Source organism: Ranitomeya variabilis, chromosome 1, assembly GCF_051348905.1.
Source record: "Ranitomeya variabilis isolate aRanVar5 chromosome 1, aRanVar5.hap1, whole genome shotgun sequence".
NCBI classification, from domain to species: Eukaryota; Metazoa; Chordata; class Amphibia; order Anura; family Dendrobatidae; genus Ranitomeya; species Ranitomeya variabilis.
Genome location: NC_135232.1, coordinates 793,942,769 through 793,969,759, shown reverse-complemented (window position 1 = coordinate 793,969,759; position 26,991 = coordinate 793,942,769). Strand labels below are relative to the sequence as shown.

Sequence of the window (26,991 nt, the reverse complement as noted above, 5' to 3'; positions counted from 1 at the left end):
ACCCCAGCTGCCTGAGCCGGACTAATTGGCCCCGGAATCCCACGTCGATCTTCTTCTGGTAAGTCCGTAGGTCTCCCATAAAGGACAGGAAACCAACTGATGCGGGACAGTGGTACCGCCTTTTTATCTGTAGGTTTCCTGTCCTTGGTAGGCGGATCACCTCTCTCTCCGTGGTGCAGTCATGGGCGACAGAGAAAGGGTATCTTATAATCTGAAAATACGATATGTACAGGTTTGCTAATGTAGGTACTCTTGTATATTTATGATCACTTTCTCCCATCTATACAGAACTGTATTTGCAACACCCTGTGAGTCAACCATGTAACACCACCACAGAAAAAAGGAAGACTAAGAAGAGGAAAAAATAAAGGGTGCGGTTGGGGGTCTGGAAATTCCAATTATTTGTAAATAATTAAATTTTCCCTAGAGAGGTTACAGAGAAATCCATTAAGGCTGGCGTCACACTGGCGCCTTAAACGGACTAGTGCAATGCGGGGGAAAATAAAAATAAAAAATCGCATTGCACTCGGACCAATGTTACACTATGGGGCAGCTCCCAGCAGCCGATTTTTTGCCGGCCGTTTTCCTTGGCTCCGAGACAAATCGCAGCATGCATAAGCCTATAGGTGCGAGTGAGACAGCGCACATCACTCGGATATCATCCGAGTGCTGTGCGCTAAACGCGGACCCCCGGCAATGGAGGAGATGGAGAAATTTGTTTCTCCTCCTCCTCAGCAGCTGTGCTCCAATCCGCTCTCTGCGAGAGGCTCGGAGCACAGACGCAAGAGCAGGAGCCGAGCGTCATTAGCGTATGGCATCAGATGCTCTCGCATCGGATGCAATACGCTAGTGTGACGCCGGCCTAAAGGAGGAACCATTGCTGACAGGACTTTCCCCAAAGAAGAAATGGACATAAGAGACAAAATATAACCTATAGTGCCTATATAAGAAAAAAAAAAAAAAAAGAAAGAAGAGTAAAGGCCCCGTCTCACATAGCGATTTACCAACGATCACGACCAGCGATATGACCTGGCCGTGATCGTTGGTAAGTCGCTGTGTGGTCGCTGGGGAGCTGTCACACAGACAGCTCTCTCCAGCGACCAACGATCAGGGGAACGACTTCGGCATCGTTGAAACTGTCTTCAACGATGCCGAAGTCCCCCTGCAGCACCCGGGTAACCAGGGTAAACATCGGGTTACTAAGCGCAGGGCCGCGCTTAGTAACCCGATGTTTACCCTGGTTACCAAAAAAAACAAACAGTACATACTCGCCTTTCGGTGTCCAGGTCCCTTGCCGTCTGCTTCCTGCTCTGACTGAGCCGCCGTACACTGAGAGCACAGCAGTGACGTCACTGCTGTGCTCTCACTTCTCACTGTACGGCCGGGAGTCAGTGAGAGCAGGAAGCAGACGGCAAGGGACCTGACGGACATCAGAAGGCGAGTATGTACTGTTTGTTTTTTTTTACATTTACGCTGGTAACCAGGGTAAACATCGGGTTACTAAGCGCGGCCCTGCGCTTAGTAACCCGATGTTTACCCTGGTTACCAGTGAAGACATCGCTGGATCGGTGTCACACACACCGATTCAGCGATGTCAGCGGGGCCTCAACGACCAAAAAAAGGTCCAGGCCATTCCGACACGACCAGCGATCTCGCAGCAGGGGCCTGATCGCTGGTACGTGTCACACATAGCGAGATCGCTATGGAGGTCGCTGTTGCGTCACAAAACTAGTGACTCAGCAGCGATCTCGCTAGCGATCTCGCTATGTGAGACGGGGGCTTAAGGTGGAGAGAATGTAGCTGGCCTAGAAATCTCAGAGGAATTCGCTTTCTCTGCCCAAGATTTGGATACAGTCCTGGTAGAGTGTGCTTTAGAGTTTGTAGGGGGTCCAGACTCTCCAACTTTGTGTGACATCTGTGATTTAAGGGCATGATAGTTCAAAGTAACATTTCCCACATATCTACTTTACATCATTACAATTTTTAAACCAAATTTTTTTATATTAGTAAGTTATAAATGTTGACCAGCGATTTCTCATTTTCACAACTTTTTTTTTTTTTAGGGACCACATCACATTTGAAGTCACTGAGGGGTCTATATATGACAGAAAATACACAAAAGTGACACCATTCTAAAATCTGCACCTCTCAAGGTGCTCAAAACCGCATTCAAGAAGTTTAACCCTTCAGGTGCTTCACAGGAATTTTTGGGATGTTAACCCCTTCCCGACCTGTGTCGCCACATAGGCGTCATGAAAGTCGATGCCAATCCGACCTGTGACGCCTATGTGGCGTCATGGAGGGATCGCGTCCCTGCAGATCGGGTGAAAGGGTTAACTCCAATTTCACCCGATCTGCAGGGACAGGGGCAGTGGTACTTTAGCCCAGGGGGGTGGCTTTGCCCCCACGTGGCTACGATCGCTCTGATTGGCTGTTGCACTTTCAACAGACAATCAGAGCAATTTATAATATTTCATCTATGAAATTTGGGGAAATATTACAATCCAGCCATGGCCGATGCTGCAATATCATCGGCCATCGCTGGAGACCGCGATCTTACCCCCCCCCCCCCCAACCGACTTGACAGCGGCGATCTGCCGGGACCCTCCTGGTGTTCATCCGGCATGTTCAATGGGCGCCACCATCTTCCAAAATGGCGGGTGCATGCGCAGTGCGCTCGCCGAATCTGCCGGCCGGCAGATTCGTTACAGGTACATTTTGCTCACTGTGATATAACCTATCACAGCGATCAAAATAAAAAAAATAGTAAATAAATCCCCCCCCCCTATCAACCCCCATAGGTAGTGAAAATAATGAAATAAATAAAATATATTTATTTTTATCTTTCTACTAGGGTTAGAGTTGCAATTAGGGTTAGAATTAGGCTATGTGCACACGGTGCGGATTTGGCTGCGGATCCGCAGAGGACTGGCCGCTGCGGATTCGTGGTAGTTTTCCTTCATGTTTACAGGACCATGTAAACCTATGGAAAACCAAATCTGCTGTGCCCATGGTGCGGAAAATACCGTGCGGAAACAGTGAGTTGTATTTTCTGCAACATGTCAATTCTTTGTGCGGATTCCGCAACATTTTACACCTGTTCCTCAATAGGAATCCACAGGTGAAATCCGCACAAAACACACTGGAAATCCACAGTAAATCTGCAAGTAAAACGCAGTGCGTTTTACCTGCCGATTTTTTAAAAACGGTGCGGAAAAATCCACGCATGAAATTATGGTTAAGATTAGGGTTAGGGGGGTGTTGAGGTTAGGGTTATGGTTAGGGTTGGGATTACTGTTGGTTGTGTGTTGGGGTTAGGGTTGGGATTGGGGTTAGGGTTGGGATTAGGGTTAGGGTTGTGGTTAGGAGTGTGTTGGGGTTAGGGTTGTGATTACGGTTATGGTTAGAGTTGGGATTAGAGGTAGGGGTGTGTTGGGGTTAGTGTTGGAGTTAGAATAGAGGGGTTTTCACTGTTTAAGCACATCAGGGGGTCTCCAATCACGACATGGCGCCACCATTGATTCCAGCCAATCTTGCATTCAAAAAGTCAAATTATGCTCCCTCCCTTCCGAGCCCCGACGTGTGCCCAAACAGTGGTTTATCCAAATATATGGGGCATATGCGTACTCAGGAAAAATTGTAAACCAAACCAACCACCAGACCCAAGGACACACCAGGAAGACCAGACTGGATCATGAAAAACAATATCTTTATTAATTACAGCAGCGATATAAGAATATAAAATCAATATATTAACAGAAAGTGTGCAAAACAGGACGGCGTATATAAAGAATAGATAAAAGGAAACCCATAAGTATAATTAGGGTGATAATCACTTATATAGTTATGCAAGGTAAACAATCCCCAGAATTGGGGTATATAAATCCCTGAAATTTTATATATAAAAAAAAAAAAATAATAAATATCAAGTGAAAAAGCTATTATATCATAATAAAAGAAACTCCCAGAGTAATGTGCAATATTGCAAAAAGTGCTTAAGTGTAATTAAACTAGGGAACTGGTCCATTCATATACATAGGAACTTTCCCTCAGATCCTACACAGTGCTAAACAGAACCAAAGTGCTAAGTGCTAAAAGTGAATAGTCCGGGGATAATATTAGTAATCGTTACCTTAGGGCACCACGCCGTCCAGAGTACGCGCACACACCCAACACGCGTTTCGGAACTAAATTCCCTCGTCCTGACGATTGGAGCTAATTTTTCATTTAAAAAGTCAAATGGCGCTCCTTCCCTTCCGAGCCTTGCCGTGTGCCCAAACAGTGGTTTACCCCCACATGTGAGGCATCGGTGTACTCAGGAGAAATTGCCCAACACATTTTAAGATCCATTTTATTCTGTAGCCCATGAGAAAATGAAAAAAAAAAAAATGCTAAAGGAATGGTTTTGTGAAGAAAAAAAAAAAAAGTACTTTTTCATTTTTACGGATCAATTTGTGAAGCACCTGGGGGTTGAAAGTGCTCACTATGCATCTAGATAAGTTCCTTGGGGGGTCTAGTTTCCAAAATGGGGTCACTTGTGGGGGAGCTCCAATGTTTAGGCACACAGGGGCTCTCCAAACACGACATGGTGTCCGCTAAAGATTGGAGCCAATTTTTCATTCAAAAAGTAAAATGGTGCTCCTTCCCTTCCGAGCCCTGTCGTGCGCCCAGTGATTTCCCCCCCCCCCCCCCACCCCCCACAAATGAGGTGTCCAGTTTATCCTTTTACCCTTGGGAAAATACGTACGCTACTTATCTGGTAGCAGTGTTTTTTCAGGAGCCATGACAGCACAACGAGAGAGGGGATCCGCCCTTCAGGGACAGGAAACCTCAGACACAAAAGGGCGGCACCTCACTCCCCCGCCAGTTAGTTTACAGAGTATGAAAGGACCTTGTAGGCTAGTAGCACATAATATTAAAATATGGTACAATTCACCCAGTGAATAAACTTAGGAATTAACTAAAGGAAGTGTCGATCCCCATAAGCAAAGAGGGTAGGTAATATAAGGGTGCTGTCATGGCTCCTGAAAAAACACTGCTACCAGGTAAGTAGCGTACGTATTTATTCAGTCGCCATGACAGCACAACGAGAGACTTTCAGAGAAGTGAAAAAGTGACTAGGGAGGGACTACTGCCTCCAGCACCCTTCTCCCAAACGTGAGGTCGGAGGAGCCACCTAGATCTAATCTATAGTGCTTAAGAAAGGTAGATGGAGAAGACCATGTGGCCGCCTTACAAATGTCTTCAATCGACACTTCTGCTCTCAGCCCAGGATGTGGCTACCGCACGAGTGGAGTGAGCCTTTATACCTTCTGGAATTTCCACGCCACCTGCGGTATAAGTGAGAGATATCGCCTCCCTAATCCATCTGGCTAGTGTATTTTTTGATACCCTAAGCCCTTTCCCAACTCCCTGGTAGGATAAAAATAAGGAGTGATCTTTTTTCCAGGTGTCTGTTACTGAAATGTATTTGAGAAGACACCTTCGTACGTCCAAACAATGAAATCTATGTTCCTTATCATTAGAGGGATTAGAACAGAAATCAGGCAGGACCACCTCTTGGGATCTATGAAATTTTGAAGCAACTTTTGGAAGATAAAGGGGGTCAGGTCTCATAACCACTCTATCTTCCCTAAACTGCATATATGGAGGTTGCCTAGACAATGCTTGCAGATCACTAACCCTTCTCGCGGATGTGAGGGCAACTAATAGGGCCGTTTTGACAGACAGGATTTTGATTGGAACAGTATCAATAGGCTCTAACGGGGCTTGTGTTAGAGCTGAGAGCACAAGATTTAGGTCCCATGGGACTATTTTTGGTTAATAACCGGCCTGGATCTGGTAACCGCTTTGAAGAATCTAGATATCCAGTGATCACTGGCTAAGTTAGAATTATATAGCGCCCCCAGGGCTGAAACCTGAACTCTGAGGGTACTGGTGGCTAAGCCCATCTCTAGGCCTTTTTGTAAAAATTCTAAGATCTGCGTAATATCAGGTCTTTGATCAATTTGTGCCCCTGAACACCGATAGGAATCTTCTCCAAACCCTGACATAGATGTTTGTCGTGGAGGATTTCCTACTCTTAAGGAGTGTATTTATGAGATTGAGAAAATCCCTTCCCTTTTAGAAGTGACCTCTCAAATTCCACGCCGTTAGGTGTAAGTTGGTTACTCGTGGATGCAGGACTGGACCCTGGAGGAGGAGGTCTGGTATTGCTGGGAGGATCCATGGTTGGGAAATGGACATGTTTCTTAGCCATGGGAACCACGACCTTCTAGGCCAGAACGGGGCTATCAGTATCACTTGGGCCCGAATTTTCCTCAGAACTATGGGAATCAGATTTAGAGGGTGAAAGGCATAGGCGAGACTGAAGTTCCAGGAGATTGAGAGAGCGTCGACTGCATACGGGTTGTCCCTTGGACTTCGGGAACAGAATTGATGTAGTTTTCTGTTTCGACTGGCAAAGAGATCTATTTCTGGACATCCCCACAAATGTACGATCTGATTGAAGACAGCCGGTTTTAGAGACCAGTCCCCTTGTTTGAGTTCGTTGCGGCTTAAATAATCGGCCATGGTATTTAATTTTCCCTTTATATGAAGAGCCGTAAGGGAGAGTAGGTGATTCTCGGCCATCTGAAAAATACGATTCGCAACGTCCATTAACAACCTAGACCGCGTACCTCCTTGGTGGTTAATATAGGCAACGGTCACCTGGTTGTCAGAGAGTAGTCTGACATGTCTACCCTGTAGAGGTATAAGGAACCCATTTAAAGCACGTTCTACCGCCAACAATTCCTTTAGATTGGAGGATGTGGCTCGTTCAGACTGGGACCACAAACCCTGAATGCAATTATCTTCCAAGTGAGCCCCCCAACCCGTGGGGCTAGCATCAGTTGTAATTACTCGCGTTATTCGATTTGACCAGGGTACCCCTCTACGAAGATTCAGAATGTGTGTCCACCAAATTAGTGAATTAGTGGTCTCAACAGATAGTGAAAATTTGTTATCGAGGTTAGCGTCCAGCCGACGAAAATTATGTAGAACATCCCACTGCAGAGACCTAGAGTGAAACTGCGCCCAGAGCACTGCCGGAAAACAAGAAGTGAGAGAACCCAGAAGTGACATTGCTCCTCTTAAGGAGACTACGGGATTATTAATTGCTCTAGTGACCAGCCGGTGAATACTGTCCACTTTTGAGTCTGGCAGGCGACATTCCTGCTGACCCGAATCTATAATAAGACCCAAAAACTCCTGAGATGTTAAGGGCTGAAGACGCGATTTCCTGAGATTAATAACCCATCCTAAGTTATGTAATGCTGCTATCACCTTTTCCAACTGGTCTTTACAGTGTGATTCTGAACGTCCCACAATCAATAAATCTAGGTAGGGAATTATTAGTACGTTTTGTTCGTGAAGATGTGCCATAACCTCTACCATGATCTTAATGAAAACCCGGGGTGCAACTGCAACACCAAAAGGGAGTGCCCGATATTGAAAGTGCTCTACTGTGCCGGCAAGAGAAACCGCCACCCTGAGAAAGCGCTGATGATTTACATGTATTGGGACATGGTAATAGGAGTCTTTCAGATCTAAGACGAACATGAAGCAATTGTGAAAAAGAAGTTTTATTGCTGTTTTCACAGATTCCATTTTAAAGGATGGGATCAGCAAGAATTCATTCAGGCCTTTAAGATTGATGATGGTACGATATGACCCATCAGGCTTTTTTATCAGGAATAAAGGGGAATAAAACCCCTTACCTCGTTCTTCCGTGGGTACTTTAATCAGAACCCCCTTTTGTTGGAGATCTTGGACCTCTGACTCCAATGCCAATTGTTCTGCGGGAGAACAACGGATAGGAGTTAATTTAAAGTTGTCCTGAGGTATATGATGGAACTGGAATTTTAGACCCTCTTTAATGATACTGAGAATCCACGGACTATTGGTGATCTTCAACCAGGCTGGGTAGAAGGCCAGAAGCCTACCGCCCACCTGGTCCGCCAGTCATTGAGGTTTTTTAGAGTCTCGAGAGGAGTTAAACATATATCCTCTACCTCTTCGTCTGCTGCTGTTATATCTGGTCGAATCTCTATTTGGATCTCTATCGGATCTTCGGCGATAAGACCATCCTCTGGTATAATCTCGCCTATAAAAGGGTCTTCTCAATAGAGGGAATCGTTTTTTACTGTCACCTGCCTTCTCAAGCAGCTCATCTAGCACTGGACCAAACAAATGAACCCCTTCACAGAGGATGCCACATAATTTTGATCTGGCCTGTAAATCTCCTGGCCAACATTTTATCCAGAGTGCTCTTCGGGCTGCGTTGGATAAGGCTGAGGATCCTGCGGCCAGCCTAACAGAATCCGCTGACGCATCAGAAAGGAAGGCTGCAGCATCTTGAATTACGGACATAGATGATAGGATTTCACTTCTAGGAACTTTATCCTTAAGTTGGTCTTCCAGGTGGCCTAGCCACACCATCAATGACCGGGCCGTGCAAGTGGCCGCAATTGCTGGTCTCAGGGATCCCGCAGATGTCTCCCAAGCCCCTTTAAGGAACACAACAGCTTTTCTATCAAGCGAGTCCTTTAGGTTACCTAAATCCTCAAATGGGAGAGAAGACTTCTTGCACGCCTTGGCCACCACTGCATCCAGTTTCGGGACCTTGTCCCAAGAAGATGAAGCCTCTTCCTCGAAAGGATACCTCCTTTTGAAAGCTGGTGGAAGTGAACCTTTCCTCTCGGGCTTCTTTCATTCTTTCGTAATCAGTCACTTGATTTTTTCTACTACCGGAAAAACCCTTCGGGTTTTACGGTCTATGCACTTGAACATAATGTCCTGAATGGAACATTCTGACTGGGTCTCTTCAATCCCCATGGTGTTGTTGACGGCCTTCACTAGGTGATTAACCCTATCTAGTGACAGACAGGCCCGGTTGGACTCCATATCCTCTGAGGATGATGATGACGGAAGAGAATCCGGGCTCACACTGCCTGACTCTGAATCCACATCTGGCGCCGGGGATGAAATTTCCTTCCTCCTTTTGGAAATTGTTTTCTGAGACCTGGACTTCATGGAATCCCTGACCTCCTGTCTAACCATGTCCCTAAGAGTAGACGTTAGGTCAGGGGCCTCCTCCTCGAATAAACGCTGTATGCAGGATCTGCACAGCTTCTTTTTATGCCCATCTGGAAGCGGCTCTGTACACATGGCACACTCCCTATGTTTGGATTTGGAAGCACATTTTCTCCCCTAATAAGGAGAGAGGGAATACAAGGAGGGACAGCAATCAGAAAGCGTACTTTCACGTAGCTCACTTACCCATCCCTTCAGCTAATGGTACCGTGATCGGGGGGGTCCTTCTTAGCCGGAGAATTCTTACGGCCTGAGGAATTGGTAGATTTCTGAGCGGCTCCAGCTCCACCAGCGCGACTACTGCCACTAGAACGCTGCTGGGAGCTTCTCAGAGACTTCCTTGTTTGAGGCTGCTCAAGTGGTTGCTGCTGTTCACCGCACAGCTGCGGTGTTCCTTCCGGTGACTCCATGCAGGAAGACAGGACAGGAACATGCAGAGGCGTCTGTGCAGCTCATAAATTACTCCCCCTGGGTACCACCCCCGGATGGGGGTCAGCAGGGAAAATTCCTCCAGGTGTCGCTGATCGGTATTTACGCCGATAGGCTCCGTCCACCGCGAGCCGCGCCGCCATGATGAATGCCGGACTCCCTGGGGCCAAAATCCTTTCCCTGACACTGGGCGCCGCCATTAGCCGGAAAATCTGCGCTACCGCGCATGCGCAACCGCGTCATCACCCTGCGCCGCTCGCCGTGTCACCCGGACACGCCTCTTCCGGTTACGGCTGCGGCGCTGAGGGCAGACGTGCCGAACAAGGATGGCAGCGCTCCCCAGCCAAGGCAGACCGCAGCGGCAGCGGCTGACAGACCCCAGAGGCCCAGCAGACATGGTACCACGGCCTACTTACCAGGTACGACAATGCGGACACCAAGAAGCTAACCCCTTCACCGTAGGTTGCTTCCTCCTGCTGCCACCTACACCAGCAGTCCCCCTGCCGTGTGGTGCTTCCTGCCTCCTGACCAGACCGAGGTAGGGGGCCCCCGCTACCTGCATTGGCCTGTCAGGAGTGGGAAATCTTTTTTCTTCAACCTTCTTCCTAAGGTCTGTCTGAAGAGGTTCCGCTGTCAGGGACAGGAAACCAACTGGCGGGGGAGTGAGGTGCCGCCCTTTTGTGTCTGAGGTTTCCTGTCCCTGAAGGGCGGATCCCCTCTCTCGTTGTGCTGTCATGGCGACTGAATAAATAAAAAAAAAATTGTTGCTAAAAGTTGATTTTTGTGACTAAAAAGTTTCATGTTAATTTTTTCCTTCCATGTTGCTTCTGCTTTTGTTAAGCACCTGTAGGGTTAATAAACTTCTTGAATGTGGTTTTGAACACCTTGAGGGGTGCAGTTTTTAGAATGTTGTCACTTTTGGGTATTTTCAGCTATATAGACCCCTCAAAGTGACTTCAAATGTGAGGTGGTCCCTAAAAAAAAAATATATATATATGGTTTTGTAAATTTTGTTGTAAAAATGAGAAATTGCTGGTCAAATTTTAACCCTTAACTTCCTAGCAAAAAAAAAAAATGTATTTCCAAAATTATGCTGAGGTAAAGTAGACATGTGGGAAATGTTATTTATTAACTATTTTGTGTCACATAACTCTCTGGTTTAACAGAAAAATTCAAAATTTGTAAATTGCAAAATTTTCCAAATTTTCGCCAGATTTCCATTTTTTTCACAAATAAACGCAAACATTATCGACCTAAATTTATCACTAACATGAAGCTCAATATGTCACGAAAAAAACTCAGAATCGCTAGGATCCGTTGAGCGTTTGAGTTATTACCTCATAAAGGGACACTGGTCAGAATTGCTAAAAAAATGGCCAGGTCATTAACGTCAAAATAGGCTGAGTCATGAAGGGGTTTAAAAAAAAATAAAAATTAACATTTAACTTTTTTTGCAAAACAATTTACTTCAGCTCCAATTTGTTTTATTTTACCAAGGGTAACAAAAGAAATTGGACCACAAAAAGCTGTTATACAATTTGTTCTGAGTATGCCGATACCCCATATGTGGGGGTAAACCACTGTTTGGGCGCATGGCAGAGCTCGGAAGGGAAGGAGCGCCATTTGACTTTTCAATGCAAAATTGACTAGAATTGAGATGGGACGCCATGTTGCGTTTGGAGAGCCCCTGATGTGCCTAAACATTGAAACCCCCAAGTGACACCATTTTGGAAAGTAGAGCCCCTAAGGAACTTATCTAGATGTGTGGTGAGCATTTTGACCCACCAAGTGCTTCATAGAAGTTTAGAATGTAGAGCTGTAAAAATAAAAAAATCATTTTTTCACAAAACCTCTTTTCACCCTCAATCTTTTATTTTCCCAAGGGTAAAAGGACAAATTGCACAGCAACTTTTGGGGTCCAATTTCTTCTGAATACGCCGATACCCCATATGTGGGGGTAAACCACTGTTTGGGCGAATGGCAGAGCTCGGAAGGGAAGGAGCGCAGTTTGACTTTTCAATGCAAAATTGACTGGAATTGAGTTGGGATGTCATGTCGAGTTTGGAGAGCCCCTGATGTACCTAAAAAGTAGAAACCCCCCTACAAGTGACCCCATATTGGAAACTAGACCCCCAAGATACATATCTAGATGTGTTGTAAGAACTTTGAACCCCCAAGTGTTTCACTACAGTTTATAACCATGAAAATAAAAAAAATCATTTTTGTCCCCACAAAAATGATTAACCCCCCAAATATTTATTTTTCCAAGGGTAACCAGAGAAATTGGACCCCAAAAGTTTTTGTCCAATTTGTCCTGAGTATGCTGATACCCCATATGTTGGGGTAAACCCTGGTTTTGGCGCACAGGAGAGCTCGGAAGGGAATGAGCACAGTTTTACTTTTTCAACGCAGAATTGGCTGGAATTGAGATTGGACGCCATGTCGCATTTGGAGAGCCCGGATGTGCCTAAATAGTGGAAACCCCCCAATACTAACTGAAACCCTAACCCAACCACACCCCTAACCCAAACACACCACTAACTGTAATCCCAACCTTAACCCTAACCACACCCCTAACCATAACCCTAACCACACCCCTAACCTTAATCCCAACCATAATCCTAAACACACCCCCAACCCTAACCACACCCCTAACCCTAATCCCAACCGTAAATGTAATCCTGACCCCAACTCGAACTTTAGCCCCAACCCTAACCTTAAAATTTAAAAAATGTATTTCCATTTTCCCATTATTATATTTTCCTAACTACGGGGTGATGAAGGGGTTTGATTTACTTCTATAGCAGGTTTTCTAGCGGATTTTTATGATTGGCAGCTGTCACACGTTTATTGGTACCATTTTCAGGCACATGACATTTCTTTGTGGGGGGGGGGGCGTTTAGACTTTCACGTTTGATAAAATTGATAAAGCAGTTTCATTCTTCGGGTCAGTACGATTACAGAAATACCTAATTTATATATTTTTTTATGTTTTGGCGCTTTTATACGATAAAAACTATTTTATGTAAAAAAAAAAAATTTTTATCGCTTTATTCTGAGGACTATATCTTATTTTTTTGCTGATTATCCTGTATGGCGGCTCGTTTTTTGCGGGACAAGATGACGTTTTCAGCTGTACCATGTTTATTTATATACGTCTTTTTGATAGCGTGTTATTCCACTTTGGCGGTATGATAAAGTTTTTTTTGCCTTTTTACAATGATCACTGAAGGGGTTAACTAGTGGGACAGTTTTATAGGTCGGGTAGTTACAGACGCGGCAATACTAAATGTGTACTATTGGTTTTTTTTAATATAAAGAAATGTATTTATTGGAACAATATTTTTTTTTTCACATTTTTTTTTTTTTTTTCACTTTATAGCATGATGTCCCACCCTGTGACAGCGTCAGATCTGATAATTTGCAAAGCACTGTGCCAGATCAGTGATCTGACAGGCAGTGCTCCAGGCTTGCAAACACCTGCTCTGAGCAGGCGCTTGCAAGACATCTCCCTGCAGGACCCGGAAGGAGCCTCGCAGCCATTTTGGATATGGGGTCTGCAGGGAGGAGGACGTAGGAGACCCTCTGAACAACGCAATCACATCGCATTGTTCCGAGGGTCTCAGGGAAGCACCCATCCCTGCGCGATGCTTCCTTATGCCGCCGGAATGCTGCGTTCATGTTTGATCGCTGTGTTTCGAGGGTTAATGTGCCGGGAGCAGTCCGTGACCGCTCCTGGCACATAGTGCCAGATGTCAGCTGTAATAATCAGCTGACACCCGGCAGCGATCGGCCGCGCTCCCCCCGTGAGCGCGGCCAATCGCCTATGACGTACTATTCCATCCATGGGAAGTAGGGCCCAAGTCACATGGACGGAATAGTACGTCTAATGACAGAAAGGGGTTAAAAAAAAATTTACATTTAACTTTTTCACAAAATTTACTTCAGATCCAATTTGTTTTATTTTACCAAGGGTAACAGGAGAAATTGAACACAAACGTTTTTGTCCAATTTGTCCTGAGTACGCCGGTAAACCATTGTATGGGCGCATGGCACAGCTCGGAAGGGAAGGAGCACCATTTTACTTTTTCAAAGCAAATTTGGCTGGAATTGAGATCAGACACCATGTCGCGAGAGCCCCTGATGTGCCTTTACAGTGGAAACCCCCACAAGTGACACCAGAACTTAACTAGATGTGTTGTGTTTCACTAAAGTTTTTAACGCAGAGCCGAGAAAATAAATTCTTATTTTTTCCCAAAAATGATCTCTTAACCTTCGGAAAATTAAAAATTTGGGGGGTGAACAGGAGAATTTGGACCGAAAAAATTGTCCAATTTGTCCTGAGTACACCGATACTCCATATGTGGGGGTAAGGCTACCTTCACACATCAGGTTTGTGCAGTCAGGCTCAATCCGGGGAATTTTGGGGGAAAAAAAAACAAAAAAAAAAATAACAGACCCACCGGATCCATCCATGACAGCACCACAGAGAGGGGATCCGCCCTTCAGGAACAGGAAACACAGATACATAAGGGCGGCACCTCTCCCACACATCAGTTGGTTTCCTGTTCCTGGAGGACAGGATGCCCTACAGATATCTGCAGTTTCATCTGTAAATACCCAGGCCGGCTGTCCGACTCAGGTAGCGAGCCTGGAAGCTACGGGTCCCTGGAAGCGCCACGTGGAGCCCTACCAGGACTCACCGACAGTGAGCGGTACAGGAAGGAGAGGAGTCCAGAGGAGGTCCGTCTCAAGATGCCAGCGAAGATGAGTATTTTCTCCCCCCTGGGGGTCCGTTCAGTCTCCTGGTGCATCTACTACCCCTGCGTCTGATCATCGTCCTCCGGAGGGGGCAGGGCGGCGTGCGGCGGGGTTGGTCGGTGGCACTGTGCCCAGGCTTCCCAGCACATCACTGTGTGCTCTTAAGTGACGCCGCAGGGGGCGGGGCCGGAAGTCAAACGCCGGCTTCTGTTGCGAACGCCGCTATGCTACGGCCACGTGTAGCGATGGCGTGGCGGCGGGGTCGGCCGACGGCGCCTTGCCCCGGCGCATCCCTGTACGCGCTGTCTGGTACTGGAAGTGATGCGCAGGGGGCGGGACTGGGAGTCAAACGCCGGCCGGCTTCGGCTAGGAGCGCTGCTGTGCTGCGGCCTCATGCAGTGATGGCAGCGTGGGGAGCGGTCAGAGGCCATAGGGGGTGGGGCAGTGACTGGCACAGGGAGGGGTGGATCCCTGGCCACACATCTGCACATAATCTGGATCCGGGGGAAGGGATATATATATATATATATATATATATATATATATATATATATATATATATATATATATATATATATATATATATATATATATATATATATATATATATATATATATATATATATATATATATATATATATATATATATATATCCGAACAGAACGCTGCAGGGCTGCTTGTGAGCCCATCTGCAGCTATGGATGAGCCAGAAGCTGCCGTCGGTCTGCTGGAGCAGGACAGAGCCTCAGAAAGGTCCCACGCAAACCCCCAGCCGAAGACCCGCAGGGACGCAGTAACCAGCCCAGTCACAGATCTAGACTGAAGGATCCGGTTCGCTCCCCCAGCAATCCGGTACCTACCGCTACTGCCTGGGTAAGAGATCTTCGTGAACGTACCCTGATGCAGTTTTTTCCTATGTTTATTTCCTTAGGGGAAAAAATGCACTGGTAAAGTAAAGAATAAGGAGTGCGCACTATGCGGTTGCCCTTTGCCAGACGCCTACCCTAAGAGACTGTCAGTCGTGTGTGCGACAGACGGTAGGGAATAAAACGATGGGACATTGTGTAGCGGTAGCACCAGTTAAATTACATAGGGGTTTGTTTTTTTTCTGCTCCCATAGGTGGTGGAAGAGTCTCCCGAGTTTACTTCAAACCTTAGAGAGATTATCAGGAAAGAAGTAAAAGATTCCCTAAAATCCTTGTCCCGGGGGGAGCCTTCCAAGAGAAGGGAGCCTAACGTCTCAGATTCAGATTTGTCCACTGCCCCTAGAAAGGAAAATGATTCTGAAACCTCAGTCTCCTCGGCGTCCTCTTCAGAAGAGGATTCTAATCGATTCTGCTTCCCGCTGGACCAGATGGACAAGCTGATTAAATCAGTTAGATCCACCATGGGGGTGGCTGACGAAAGGCCAGAGCTTTCAGCGCAAGACCTGATGTTTGGCGGTCTAGACCCCAAAAAGCGTATCATTTCCACTTAATGACAAGGTTCAGAACCTTATCAAAAGGGAATGGAAAAAGCCAGAAAAAAAGGGCTCCCTTCCACTGGCCCTTAAACGGAGATATCCCTTTGATGACCCCTTGGTGAACACGTGGGATAAGGTACCAAAATTGGACGCAGCGGTGGCTAAGGAGTCTAAAAAAATCCTCTATTCCCTTTGATGACATGGCTTCCTTAAAAGATCCTCTTGATAAGAAAGCAGACTCGTTTCTTAAAGGAACTTGGGAGATGTCGGCGGGTGCCCTAATACCTGCAGTAGCTGCGACATGTGCAGCCAGATCAATGATGGTCTGGCTGGATCAACTAGGGTCTAAATTGGAAGATGGAGTCTCCAGGGAATCCATATTAAAATTCCTGCCAACAATTCAGAATGCAGCTGCTTTTCTCGCAGACGCATCTGCAGATTCTGCAAGGATGGCAGCTAGGGCGGTAGGATTATCAAATGCGGCACGCAGGGCCCTATGGCTGAAATGTTGGCCAGGTGACCTTCAATCCCGTCTGTGCTCTATTCCGTGCGAAACAGAAAACCTGTTCGGTCCAGTCCTAGACGAACTGCTGGAGAAAGACGGAGACGAGAAAGAAATTTCCCAGTCTACCGACCACTTCTTATAGGCGTCCCTTCACAGGGAAAAGGTTCTTTTGCAGAAGACTGGCTAGGGACCAGAGCAGATGGGACGATAAAAAGAAAAAAAAAGGTACTGGATTTATGTTTGAAGGTGCGGGATGTCAGGAACCATCCCGTGAGATCAAAAAACCACCCCAATGACTAGTCGCCCCGGTGGGAGGTAGACTATCTGCCTTCTACCCGGCCTGGTCCAAAATTTCCAGTAGCAATTGGATTTTGGGAATAATAGCTACGGGGCTGCGGCTAGAGTTCTCCTCTATCCCTCAATTTCTACAGAGTTACCCCACTCAGGTCCTCTCCAGCAGAACAGGTGGCCCTGGAAACGGAAGTTCACGACCTGCTCAATAAGAACGTCCTATCAGAGGTTCCGGAAGGAGAATGGGGTAGAGGGTTCTACTCTCCTCTATTCCTGATATGTAAACCGGACAGCTCCTTCAGAACTAATATCAACCTTAGGGCTCTTAATTTTCTGACCGTACAATCGTTTAAAATGGAGACTTAACACCGCAATAAAGCTACTGTTTAAAAAATTTATGCTTTATGGTAGTGTTGGATTTAAAGGACACCTACTAACATCCCAATTTATGCAGGACACCAACGATTCCTGAGGGTGGCGGTCTGGTTGGATGGGGTGGTCAAACATACCAAAAGGGAGTGCCCTATACTGGAAATATCGGTCGCCCCTCGGGTATTTACTAAGGTAATGGCTGAAGTTATGGCCCACCTACATGAGTCTGACTTTCTGGTAATCACCTACCTCGACAATCTCATCGTGGGTAAAACGGCGGATCACTGTCTAGAACAATTACATAAAGTAATGTCTACCCTGGAGCGTCTAGGGCGGTTGCTAAATATCAAAAAATCACGGTTACAGCTCATGATGGTGCAGCGATTTTTAGGCCTGACCTTGGATTCCAAGGTTCAGGAATGCCGTTTACCTCACGAAAAAATTGATCGCCTGCACCGTCAGGTGCTGAATGCCTCTAAAAACCCCACCATGTCCCTTAGGAAAGCGATGTCTCTGTTGGGCACTCTTTCGTCCTGCATTCCAGCGGTCCGATGGGCCCAGTATCATACAAGAATACTTCAGGGCAAGGTGCTGTCACAACAAAAAATGTTGGGGGGTCATCTAGAGAGCCAGCTGACTTTGTCCCAAGACAATATTGTATCCCTCGAATGGTGGCTGGACCGAGAGAACCTAGCCACGGGGGTCCTCTGGGAATATAATGCAACTCGTATAGTCACCTCAGACGCCAGCCCTTCTGGTTGGGGGGCTCACATGGGTGAAATATTGGTCCAGGGGCTTTGGGATCAGCGTCAGAGGGAAAGGTCCTCCAACCTGAAGGAATTAACGGCAGTGGAACAGGCAGTTAAAACACTCCTTGTCTATCTACAGGGCCACCACGTGCGGATATTCTCCGACAATCGGGTCACCGTGGCATATATAAATCACCAAGGCGGAACCCGTTCCAAATCCCTAATGAACGTAGCAGATAGTCTGTTCCAGCTAGCAGAGCAACATCTTCTCTCGTTGACGGCTCTTCACATAAGAGGAGCAGAAAATACTATGGCGGATTACTTAAGCAGCAACACATTGAGGCAGGGAGAATGGTCCCTAAACGGCTCCATCTTCAACCTCATTGTGGAAAGGTGCTGTCAACCGGAGGTAGATCTTTTCGCCACAAAGGGAAACAGAAAAGTGACAATTCTGCTCTCTGAACCCCAGAGAAAATCCTCTGTCAGTAGACGCCCTCCTCATAGACTGGAACTTCAGGCTAGCTTGCGCCTTTCCTCCCGTATCTCTACTTCCTCTGGTGGTGAGGAAAATCAGGAAGGACAAGGCCACAGTTATAGTAGTTGCCCCCTTCTGGCCCAGAAGGATGTGGTTTCCATGCCTCAAGACTATGTCAATATCCGACCCATGGGTCTTACCAGACATCCCGGATCTCCTATCCCAGGGCCCAGTCTACCATCCTCGGGCAGTTGGCCTTCATCTGACGGCGTGGATTTTGAGCGGGCGCTGTTAAAAGATAGGGGGTTCTCTCCGGGCCTCATTAACACTCTGCTGAAGAGCAGAAAAATAATCACCACAAAAATTTATGTGAGGATCTGGAAGAGATTTCTTCAAAACTCTGGGGTCAGTCAACACCAATAGACCAGATATTGTAATTCTTGCAAAAGGGGTTGGATATGGGGTTATCCCCAAATACTCTTAAAGTACAGGTGTCATCCTTAGGGGCCCTCTTTGGCTGCAACATTGCTGAAAATTACTGGGTCAGCAGATTCATCAGGGCAACAAAACGGTCTAGGCCAATGGTGAAGAATAGGGTCATGCCGTGGGACCTAAACCTAGTCCTCAGCCATGACAGAGGCCCCATTTGAGCCAATTTCTTCAGCCTCTATTAAAAATCTGTCTCTTAAAGTAGCCTTCCTGGTGGCCCCAACGTCAGCGCGTAGGATAGGCAACATCCAGGCGTTATCCAGGGTTCCCCCTTACATGCAACTTAGGGATGATAGAGTGATACTGTCCCCTGATCCAGCATATCTTCCTAAGGCAGTGTACAGATTCCACAGAACACAGGAAATAGTTCTTCCATCTTTTCTCCCTAATCCTACTAATAAGGAAAAGAAACTACACACTTTAGATGTAAAAAGTTGTATCCTGGAGTATCTAGCAGTGACTGATCCTTGGAAAATAGATAACACCCTATTCGTGTCGTAGCAGGAAAGGTCATAGAGCATCAAAATCTGCATTAGCTAGATGGATCAGGGAGGCTATTTCGCTGGCATACATCTCAAAGGGGAAGTCGGCGCCTGAAGGTCTAAAAGCGCATTCCACTAGAGCTATGGCGGCCTCGTGGGCGGAAAGGTTGGAGGTGTCGATCGACCAAATTTGTAAGGCTGCTACTTGGTCTTCTCCAAACACTTTCTATAACCACTATAGATTAAACCTGGGTGCCTCCTCTGACCTCTCTTTCGGTGTAAGGGTGCTGCAAGCCGTAGTCCCTCCCTAAAACAGTTACTCTCTGTAATTCTCTGTGGTGCTGTCATGGACGACCGATAGAGTCTTAGTTACTCACCAGTTAACGGTGTTTTTCAGAGTCCATGACAGCACCCGTACATACCCTCCCGTCTTCTTAAGTTCTGGGTGTACACCTCTTCCTTTGTTTATATAATTCACGGGTAGTGAATAGTTAGTAGTTGTATTATTGTTTATTAAGTATGCTATTAACCTTGGTGGTCCTCTTGTGCTCTGTAAACCAACTGATGCGTGGGAGAGGTGCCGCCCTTATGTATCTATAGGTTCCTGAAGGGCGGATCCCCTCTCTGTGGTGCTGTCACGGTCTCCGAAAAACACCGTTAACCAGTGAGTAACTAAGACTAATATATACGTTAACGCTGCCATTAACCCTGTGTGACCAACTTTTTACTATTGATGCTGCCTATGCAGCACCAATAGTAAAAAGATCTAATGTTAAAAATAATTAATAAAATAAAAAGTTATATACTCACCTTCCGGCGCCTTTCCCGCTCCTCGCGACGCTCTGGGCCATGCATTGCGGTCTCGCGAGATGATGACGTAGCGGTCTCACGAGACCGCTACGTCATCTCACGAGACCGCAATGCATTCTTGGGACCGGAGCGTCGCGAGGAGCATCGCTAAACGCCTCGCTTGGATCCGGGGGCCGCCAGAAGGTGAGTATATAACTATCTTTTATTTAAAATTTTATTTATTTTATTTTTTTTTTTAACAGGGATATGGTGCCCACATTGCTATATGCTACGTGGGCCGTGCTATATGCTACGTGGGCCGTGCTATATGCTACGTGGGCCGTGCTATATGCTACGTGGGCCGTGCTATATGCTACGTGGGCCGTGCTATATGCTACGTGGGCCGTGCTATATGCTACGTGGGCCGTGCTATATTTCTCTGCTGTATCTGTGCATCATGAAACGTGGTATGTGTTAAAGAGGGGGGCCCACAGACTCTCGCCCGGAGCCCTCAAAAACCTGGAGCTGGCCCTGGCTTCACTGATTGGTCACGGCCGGGCGTGACCAATCAGCGACAGGCGCAGTCCGGCCACGAATTGGCGTGGAATGTGAACCACGCTTCAATAATTGGTCGCGCCCGGCCGGCCAAATCCTGTGTATAAATTGCATTATTTTGAAAACTTCATAAATAAACTACATACATATTCTAGAATACCCGATGCGTTAGAATCGGGCTACTATCTCTATCTCCACACACATACAAAAAATATATATTAAAAAATGTATGTGTGTGTGTAACAGGAAGCTGCAGTAGAAGAGGTGCCTCCAGAGGGAGATGAACAGAGAGAGATACCCAGAGCGGGCAATTGGCAAGTTTCTTACATGCATTGCAGAACCACATCATCACAGTACACACTACACAAAAATAGATTACAGACATCAACACATAAGCCTACATCCAAGCACATGTTTGTTTTTTTTATAGTCCTCTGATTTTGGGGGTCGATCCAGAGGTCCTTAAAGCACCTCCCAGGGTCACCGGCATGAGCGTCAGGGTGGTCGCCATCAAGTACCTTTTTTTTAAAAAAAAAAAATTGTCAACTTTATGTTTTGAGTCTTTGTTTTTTCTTTTTTAACAGGCTTCACAGCGTGCTCCTGAGTCGGATGGTGAGGAGGCCGGGCTAAACTTCGACCTCCTCATCAATCTAATCAGAGAACGGGACCCGCTGTGGGACTACCGCCACACAGATCTTGTTGTGACCCGTCGACTCTGGGAGCAAGTATGCCACGAACTGGTGGACAACTGGGAGGACCTCGATGTTCGGGCCCAGAATCAAGCGTGTAAGTATTCACAGTTCAGTTATGTTGCTGGATGTAATGTGTTATATACTAACCAACTTGTGCTTTCACTTTTCAGATGAGAGAGACGAGAGTTGTCAAGCGGTGGCAGTCAATCAGGGATTGCTTCAAGAAGGCGTTTAACAAGGAGATGCAGGCCCCGAGTGGATCAGGAGGACGCAGGAGCAAATACAAACATGCTCGAGCGCGGTCGTTCCTCCGGTCGACGATAGTGAGCAGAAGGTAAATATTACCCACCCCATTTAATAAAAAATGTTTACATGTTTAACACTTCTTTTGGGTTTCAGCCAGGGCCAAGCAATATCAATTTATTTTTTATTTTTTTAAAGCACCGTCTGCAGCACTCGGGAGCCTGCAGAGTTGAACCCTTCTGGGGCGATCCCTCAGGAGTCTACCACCGAGGGACACTTCAACAGTCCCGGCCCCTCTGCACCTTCCCATCCTTCCTTCACCTCTGAGCCTTCGGTCCCATCCACCAGCGCTGGAGCATCGTGGCCAACTGCGCTACGTGAAGCCGCTGGTGAGGATACAGCTTTTCCTTTACCCCACCCCTCTAATGCTGCCACCTCTAGAACACCTGTGGGTTCTGGGCGGCAGCGCCAGAGGGGTCAGGAAAAGAGCTATGCGCCCGAGTTCTTGCATCTGAATGCAGCCTTCCAGAACTGTCTCAAACTGTTGTCTGAGCAAATGACTGTAGGATTTAATTTGCTCAGCAACAGTATTCTTGAGTTGCACACACGCCTGGATAGGATACATTCAGATGCAAGTAAATCTCCAACCCACACCTTTTTCTATTCAGTACTCGAGCGCATGGACAAGCTATCTCCTGATCAGCAGATGCATGTAATGCAAGCGTGCCTGTTTGCTCTAGCGCATGTTAGCTCCCAAGCCCCTCCACCTACCTCAGTAGTTACTCCCGCACCTGCCCCCCCCTCCAGCCACTGTCCCTCCTCCCTCTCCTATAAAATACCAGTATCCTTCTCCGTACCAGTTCCCAAGATCATACGCGCCTCCACTCCCTGCCCAACCTCAACTCCCTGCCCACTACCACCAGTCTCATTCAACACCCATCATGCCCCAAACACAAACCCTCTTCTCCATCCACCACCTCTTCTGCCTCCCAATCCCACCACTCCACCCCTCAAACCTTCCAAATTCCCAACACTACTCCCGGTTTCATGTCCACCGGTTCTTTCTTTCTTTCTCCACCCCTTCACCTGTTTTACCTACTGATCCATCACCACCACATTCCTTTCTCCACACTCCCAATGTCGAAGTGTCCCAATCTGACAGCCCCTCCAGTTTTCTCTCCACCCCACACTAAATTTATAGATTGTTTGTTAAAAATTTGTTTAAAAAAAACAGTTTTTTGGTTTAAAAATTTTGTCTTTCATTTATTAAATTATAAGGTTAAATACTTTGGTTAAAACAAGGTACAATACTGTGGGTAAAACAAGGTCAAATACTTTGGGTAAAACCCAACCTGGTACACTACTTTGGGTAAACAAAAAAAAAAAGGTAAAATAAGAGTTTGAAACATTTGTCTTGGACCTTCTTTACCCAAACGCTCTCATCCTGCCAGTCTACTCTTCCTTGAGGTGAAATAAAGTATTCAGCAAATTTGTCCCTCATTCTGGAAACTGACAACTTCTAAAAGTAATGTTATGATAATCATGCTAGGTGGTTACTTTAGAGCGGTCATCAATGGAAATCTGTTCCTTGCATATAACAAAATTGTGCAGGACCACACAAGCTTTCACAACCTCGTCCACTGTATCAGTCTTCAGATAGCATCAATAGAACTCGCCATTTGGCTGTTAGAATCCCAAAAGCGCACTCCACCATTCTTCGTGCTCGTGTGAAGCGGTAATTAAAAATTCTTTTAGTTGGTGTCAATCCACTACTGGAGTATGGTTTCAGCAGGTGTTCCGAGAGTTGGAAGGCTTCATCTCCAACACATACAAATGGCATTGGTGGCCCTGAGGTTTCAGGCAGCGGTCTTGGGCGTGGAAATTGGAAGGTGTTTCCATAGAGATGATGCCCCATTGCAGACAATATAAAAACTTGTGAATCATTGGAGCGGCCATAGGCCCAAATATCGACCGCTATAAATTTGTATTCAGCGTCAGAGATGGCCATGAGCACAATGGAGAAATATTTTTTTATTGTTAAAATATTCCGATCCAGCATGTTTGACAATGTGGATATGTTTCCCGTCCACTGCACCCAAGCAATTGGGAAACTGACAGATTTGTTGGAATTTGTCCACTATTTCCAGCCAGCTCTCCGTTGTGGGATGTGGTATAAACTCGCCATGTAAAGAGTCCCACAATGCACGGCAGGTGTGCTTCACAATTACGGATATGGCAGAAACCCAACGTCTGAACTGGAAATGGAGTGACGAAAGGGATTCTCCAGTTGCAAGGAATCTGTGGAGGGGGGGGGGGGGAGGAGTACAAAATAACAGCAACAACATTACAGTTATAAGTCAGCTTTAACAGTAGGATACAATAAAAATTATTAAAAACATCCAGCAACATTACAGTTATAAGTGTGCTTTAACAGGAGGAGATACAATAAAAATGGCTTACCGAAGAGTCACCATCAGACGCTCCGCCGGTGAAACCGAGAAGCGGCAATATGTGTCACTACTTCTGATAAGGTGTCCAATTCGTTCCAGCAATAAATCAAAGTTCTCCATTTGCATCTGCACCTGCTCCATGTATAGTGTAGAATACACCTCCACACGTCATTCTCTCTGCTGTGATGGGGTGGATCCACAAACGTCGTCGGCGCTGATGCACCGCTGTCTCTCTCGCTCCTTCTCCAGAACAATCGCTTTCAAACGATTGGCCTCAACAGTAAAATACACAGTAATCTTCAGAATGTTTGCAATCACGCCTTCCATCTTCGCCACTTGCTCCTCTACAACCTGTCAAAGTTGGGCTGTTGGAACACTGTATATATAGGTTTTCAGTAGCCAATCACGTTTGTGAGCCCCCATGGACGATTTTAAAAACTGGATCCATCGTAAAACGGATAAAAAAAATGGATGAAAAACTGATGAAACTGTTCCAGTTTTTTGCCGGTTCTGCTAGTTGGATGCGGTAGAAAAACAGATCCGTTTCGTCAGTTTTTCACAATTTACACCAGATCCGTCGTGACGCCGGATCCAGCCTGACGGAAAAAGCCTGATGTGTGAAAGTAGCCTAAACCACTGTTTGGGCGCAAGGCAGAGCTCGGAAGGGATGGAGCAACATTTTACTTTTTCAGTGCAGAATTGGCTGGAATTGAGATTGGACACGATGTCGCACTTGGAGAGCCCCTGATGTGCCTAAACAGTGGAATCCCCCAATTCTAACTCCAACCCTAACCCGAACACACCTTTAACCCCAACCCTAATCCTAACCACACCACTAACCCTAATCCCAACACATCCCTAACCTCAACACCACCTAACCCTAACCAAAACCCTAACCCCAACTGTAAACGTAATCCAAATCCTAACCCCACCTTTAGCCCCAACCCTGACCCTAATGGGAAAATGGAAATAAATAAAAGGGGGGTTTAATTTTCTATTTATAGTGGGTTTTTATGTTTCACAGCTGTCACACACTAAGACGCTTTTTATTGCAAAAAATAATTTTTGCATCACCACATTTTGAGAGCTATAATTTATTAAATATTTTGGCCCACAGAGTCATATGAGGTCTTGTTTTTTTGCGGGACGAGTTGACGTTTTTATTGGTACCATTTTCGGGCACATGACATTTTTTGAACGCTTTTTATTACGATTTTTGGGAGGCAGAATGAACAAATACCAGCAATTCATGAATTTCTTTTGGGTGGGGCGTTTATACCGTTAAGCGTGTGGTAAAATTGATAAAGCAGTTTTATTCTTCGGATTAGTACGATTACAGCGATACCTCATTTATAGAATTTATTTATGCTTTGGCGCTTTTATACAATATAAACTGTTTTATATAAAAACTTATTACTTTGCAGCGCTTTATTCTGAGGGCTATAACTTTAATTTTTTCGCTGATGATGCTGTATGGCAGCTCGTTTTTTGCAGGACAAGATGTCGTTTTCAGCGATACCATGTATATATTAGTCTTTTTTATCGCATGTTATTCCACTTTTTGTTCGGCGGTATGATAAAGCATTGTTTTTTGCCTCGGTTTTTATTTTTTTACTGTGTTCACTGAAAGGGTTAACTAGTGGGACAATTTTGTAGGTCGGGTCGTTACGCGGCAATATTAAATGTGTACTTTTTTTGTGACAAACAAATGTATTTACTGGAACAATATTCATTTTTTTCTTTATTTAGGAATTTTTTTCAATATTTTTACACAGTATATATTTTTTTAACTTTTTTACATTGTCCCAGGGTGGGACATCACTGTAAAGTCAGATCGCTGATCTGACACCTTGCACAGTACTGTCACATCAGCGATCTGACAGGCAGTGAAGGAGGCTCCTGCTCTCAGCAGGCAATGACAAGCCACCTCCCTGCAGGAGCCGGAAGGACCCAGCGGCCATCTTGGATCCAGGGGTTCTGCAGGCAGGGAGAACCCTCAGAACGCTATCACATAGTGTTTTGAGGGTTTCAGGGAAGCACGCAAGGAGCCCCTTCCTTGCGCGATGCTTTTCTATGCCACCGGAACGCTGCGATCTTCTTTGATCGCAGTGTTCCAGGGGTTAAAGTGCCAGGAGCAGTCCGTGACCGCTCCTGGCACTTTATCATAGCTGACACCTGGGACTAGCTGACAACCGGCCGCAATCCCCCCTGTGAGCGTGGCTGATCACGTATGATGCACTATTCCGTCCATGGGAAGTAAGGCCCAGGTCACATCAAAGGAATAATATGTCCAATGCCAGAAAGGGGTTAATATGCTTGGATACAGCACTCTTAGCAGCCAGCTTCTTTAACAATGACCCGTTGCGGCTTACCCTCCTTGAGTGTGTCAATGACTGCCTCCTGGACATCTGTTAAGTCAACAGTCTTCCCCATGATTGCAGAGCCTACTGAAACAGACTAAGACCTTTTTAAACGCTTAGGAAGTCTTTGCAATTTTTTGTTAATTATTTTAATTTACTGAGATAATGACACTTGGGTTTTCATTGGCTGTAAGCCATAATCAACAACATTAACAGAAATAAGCTCTTGAAATACACTGTGTGCAGAATTAGGCAAGTTGTATTTTGATCACATGATACTTTTTATACATGTTGTCCTACTCCAAGCTGTTCAGGCTTGAGAGCCGACTACCAATTAAGTAAATAAAGTGATGTGCATCTCTGTAATGAGGAGGTGTGTTTAATGACATTAAAACCCTACATAAGGTGTGCTTAATTATTAGGCAACTTCCTTTCCTTTGGCAAAATGGGTCAGAAGAGAGATTTCACGGGCTCTGAAAAAATCCAAAATTGTGATATGCATTGGAGAGGGTTGCAGCAGTCTTGAAATTGCCAAACTTTTGAAGCGTGATCACCTAACAATCAAGCATTTAATGGCAAATAGCCAACAGGGTCGTAGGAAGCATGTTGGGCAAAAAAGGCTCAAAATAACTGCCCAAGAATTGAGGTAAATCAAGCGTGAAGCTGCCAAGATGCCATTTGCCACCAGTTTTGCCATATTTCAGAGCTGCAACATTACTGGAGTAACAAAAAGCACAAGGTGTGCGATACT

The 26,991-nt window shown here is 46.0% G+C and overlaps 1 protein-coding gene and 1 long non-coding RNA gene across 3 annotated transcripts in view; one reads left to right on the top strand and one right to left on the bottom strand.

Annotated features, from left to right (window-relative positions):
* ACSBG2 (acyl-CoA synthetase bubblegum family member 2) overlaps positions 1–26,991 on the bottom strand; it is a 170,200-nt gene that overhangs the window by 70,176 nt on the left and 73,033 nt on the right. The window lies entirely within an intron of this gene.
* On the top strand, positions 21,121–21,694 carry LOC143768062 (uncharacterized). The gene is made up of 3 exons (XR_013213786.1): positions 21,121–21,281; positions 21,358–21,521; positions 21,629–21,694. It is a non-coding gene; the product is annotated as an uncharacterized LOC143768062 (long non-coding RNA).